Source organism: Phasianus colchicus, chromosome 9, assembly GCF_987193195.1.
Source record: "Phasianus colchicus chromosome 9, bPhaCol1.hap1.1, whole genome shotgun sequence".
Taxonomy (NCBI): Eukaryota; Metazoa; Chordata; class Aves; order Galliformes; family Phasianidae; genus Phasianus; species Phasianus colchicus.
In genome coordinates, this window is record NC_143444.1 from 17,672,714 (window position 1) to 17,676,872 (window position 4,159).

At 45.8% G+C, this 4,159-nt stretch overlaps 1 long non-coding RNA gene across 2 annotated transcripts; it reads right to left on the reverse strand.

The window, feature by feature from the left end:
• Window positions 1-223: 223 nt before the first annotated feature.
• On the reverse strand, window positions 224-2,500 carry LOC149916846 (uncharacterized). 2 transcript variants are annotated; one of them, XR_016468957.1, is made up of 4 exons: window positions 2,144-2,242; window positions 1,812-2,024; window positions 1,627-1,729; window positions 224-758 (listed from the first exon to the last, which is right to left on the reverse strand). It is a non-coding gene; the product is annotated as an uncharacterized LOC149916846 (long non-coding RNA). The 2 variants fall into 2 exon arrangements; XR_016468958.1 differs by lacking the exon at window positions 1,812-2,024 and having other exon boundaries at window positions 2,144-2,500.
• Window positions 2,501-4,159: the final 1,659 nt, after the last annotated feature.

Sequence of the window (4,159 nt, forward strand, 5' to 3'; positions counted from 1 at the left end):
ACACCTATCCACACTGAGATTGCCATTAATTATTATGAGATTGCCATTATTATTATTATTTGAAGCCTGCAGGATATCATGGTGTCTTTCTCCCTTTTTTCTGTTTTTAATGTGATAGCTCATACAGGCTGTGCTGTGAACAAATGAAATCAGATGTTCTACCTTCGACAGAAACCACTGACAAGCTTCATATTTTATGATTCAGAAGTATTTATAATTCAGCATTAGTCTTTCAAAATGCATACATATGTACATACACTCTCTTTTTACTTTGATTTAATAGTTTAATTCTGTAGTTTCGCATCACTCACCTGAACCATCATCACTTTTGAAGAACTAGAAACCTGGAGACATTTGCATTTGTTTCATATTTTCTACTTGCTTATTTTTCAAGTTACATCCAGAAGAGTTTGTTTTTAAATTATATTTTTCTATTTTTAAATGACTCCTGTACATCTCTCTCCTACTCCTGCTGTGTCATCCAAGGCCTGCTAGTGATGCCCAGAGACCAGCTCTCTCTGGATAGATTGGTAGCAGTGCGCCTGAAAATAACCACTCCACAGTGGGCCTCATTCACTGGGATTTACAGCATCTCTGTGTGCTGAAACCCTGATGACGTGGTGGTTTCCAGCTCCTGCCTCGGGAAGTCAGTCCAGAAGAGTCAACCAGGAAAGATCTCTCCCTGTGCCCAGCGTGCAGCACTGGATCTCAGCACACAGACTCAGCGCTGAGCCAGGCAAGTGCTGCAGGAAATGGGACTGAAAAAAAAAACCCACAAGAGATTTTATTTTGTGGACAAGGACACTCACTTATCTCCACAGTGCCTGCAGAGCACTGAACCATCTGTTTTCTTCTAAGAAAAAAAATAAAGGAAGAAAAAGAAAAAAGCCTTAAGAAAAGCTTTGCTGTTGCTTTTACAATCAGCAAGATAAAAAGAACAATCCACAATAGCATCACGGCACAGAGCTGCTGCAAGAGCTGCTCATCCAGGGCTGCTTTGCAGCCAAATGGTTTAAAGAGTCATCATCCCCCATGCTGCACCATTTTGTATGGCTGTCCCGGGAAGCACATCCATATGCCATCAGCCTGCAGGTACCCGAGTTCTCCATTCTGGCCAGACACAAAGCTAGGCGGGAAAGAGCAGCACCTCTCTGTGCTGAAACACTCTCAAGCTGCTGGGGGAGGTGGGGGACGACGACAAAGGAACTGGAACTGTGAGCAGCAGCTGACAGAGCACTCAGGTTGCACCCAGCCTCCTCTCACAGCCCTGTGGGATGTCCTCCGCCTGAGGGCTGCCTGCCAGCACCAGGCCCAGGGCCGTGTAACTGCAGCACACTGAGGAACCTGCCTCAGCACTGAGGTCAGAGATGGATAGTCTTAAAACAACAAATGTCTCCCCAGTGCTAGGGAACATCTGTGTCACGTGTCCTCCTCCCACCACTCTGCTCCCTTCCTCCCCAAAGAAAAAGAAAAAAGAAGGAAAGCAAAGAAAAAAATAAGAGGCAGTGGAAATACTCAGCTGTGCTACACCATGAGCAATACCCCAGCTTTCCTCCCAGCTTTCCCAGTTCCTTTGACCCTCTCTCTGTTTTCAGGATCACATGTGCTGAAGCAATTTGTACTCACGTCCAGGTTTGCGTTGCCACTAACTCCATTAGCTCATGGATTTCTTTTTCCCTGGAGTTCTGGCAGCTGCTGGTGCCTTGCCAGTTAATTTCTCATATATTTCCTTTCAAAACAGAATTGAGTTAGTGAGCATACGTAACGAGGCACAGTAGGAAGAAAAAAGGCAGATAACTGCTGACACTGACCAGATGCCTTTCAGCTGCTGCAGCACCAATAGGAAGTATAGGTAAACGTCAGGTGAGTGAGAGAAAGCAGGACAGAGAGCCAAAGAGCCTGCCAGGATTTGATCACAGGCTGCTAACAGGGGGCTTTGGGAATTTCTTGCCCTCAGGAGATGAACGTTTCTCAGAGCTTTCCAAGTACAGCGCAGTTCAAGGAAGAGGGAGAGTAAGGCTCATCTGCATGACAAAAGCGCTGAGAGTGTGGGAACCACTGGCTGAAGGAAGACCACAGAAAACTGCAGCCCAAGGGAGCAGGGCACAGAGACAACGACAAATGACTGAAAAACCCAGCCTACCTGTGCCAACACGGCCGGCCCCAAGCCTGCTCCAGCACCGAGCAAGCAGCAGCACTGCCCTCGCAGCTCTGATGCAAAGTCCCTCTTTCTTTACGAGACATGCCTGGTACACAGGAAAGGAAAATCACAAGTCACACACATGATAGAAACATAGCTCCTCTGCCCAACCTGATTTAAACACTTTGAAATGCTTCATAGGCTTTTGTGAGTTTAAATAGTTGCTGATAATGTGTCCTTCCCTATGTGGAATTTCAGCACATTTTGGGACTGACCGTGGCAGCAGCTCCACTGGCACTGCGTCAGCTTCTGGGCTGAGCCAGGAAGGGATTGGCAGTTTTATAACAACTCTTCCTTTAAATAAATAAATAAATAAATAAATAAATAAATAAATAAATATAAACAAATAAATAAATAAATAAATTGCTGAAGTTGCATGAAGTTACCTTGGAAGAGCAGGGGACTGCTTTCTGTTGACAAGAAATAGGCCTAGCAGCTTTGTTCACAGCATTTTTTTGGAGCGTTTATTATTCAACTCTCTGAATTCCAGATCGCCACTGATGAGCAGATCTGCAGCTGAAGGCTTGCTGAAGAATTGGGAATGCAAAATTTTTAATGTAAGTGGTTTTCTCACTTCTGTTTGCCAGATATTTTATTAAGTGTTAGGAAAATAAGCAAATTAAACCTCCCACTGACTTTATTATAAATAGATCAGGCACTTCAAATCCTCCAGTTATTTGCAATTTGTTTCAAGAAAAATAAGCTGTTTTTCAATCCTCATGTTCTTCCTGCAGTGTGAAGGAGGAGGAAGGCGCAGCCCCCCATCCATCCCCTATAGCTTGCTTTTAGACCCACCTTCTTCCTTCTGCATGAGTCCCTTCTTGCAGCTGATGGAGACATTTTCCACTCTGTGCTTGCGGGGGGAGCTTGTACAAGATGTCTCCAGCATCTTTCAGAGGAGAACCCATCCCCCGGGTTGGCACCTCTCCAGGAGAGGTTACATTTCCTTAGCTAGCTGAGGCTCTTCCTTTGCTTTTAAGAGTGGCGTAAGTGCCTCTTCCCTTCCCCCACCTTCCCCCCCCTCAGGCACAGCACTTGGGATGTCAGAGTGTTGAGGCCCCACAGGTAGGAGGCAGAAGGCACTGGGTATAGAAGGATCCAGAAATAAAATCCTGCAGAGGAAGTTCAGAAATAGCCGACCTTTTCCTGTAAGTCTGGGTTATTTGTTTTGTTTGTTGTTGTTTTTGTTTTTGGGACTTCTTTTACCCTCAGTGACGGAGCAACCAGGAAAAGGAGAGGCTCTGAGAAACAAAATGAAGGAATAAAAAATCTTTCAAAGCAAGTAGAGGAGAAAAAGAATGGTTTAAAGAGGAATAGTAGCAAGAATAGGAGCTTCCCTGAGACAGCTTTCAGATTTCAGTTAAAAAGAAAGAACAGAAACCAAAAGCAGCAGGAAAACCTCCTTCCTCTTCCCTGCAGACTTCAGCTCTGCCCTTTGTGGATGCCCACATAGCTCCATAGTGCCAAGAGTGGGCTGCAGCATCTGTGTGGCCATGCAGAGTTGCTGGGGTCTGCCAGACAGGTCCCAGTGCGTGTGTGCCCCCCACAAGGGACATGTGCCAGTGTGGTGTTGGAAGCAGTACGGAAGGAGCAGAGATCATCTTTGGGTCAGAGTTGGAGCTGCATTTCACAGAACCATAGAATCACTAAGGTTGGAAAAGACCTCTGAGATCATCAGATCCAAACCCTCCCCACCATGTCCACTGACCATGTCCTCAGTGCCGTATCTCCACAAGTCTTGAACACCTTTGGGGACATTCACTCCACCACCTCCCCAGACAGCCTGTGCCTCACTGCTCTTTCTGAGAAGAAATTTCTCTTAATATCCAACCTGAACCTTTCCTACCACGACACATCAGATTAACTGGTGTCTGGTGTATATGCAGTTACCATTTGGATCATTTACACAATGAAAGTGTCCCACCCATTCCTTCCCACAGCCTCCACGGTGCCCATAGC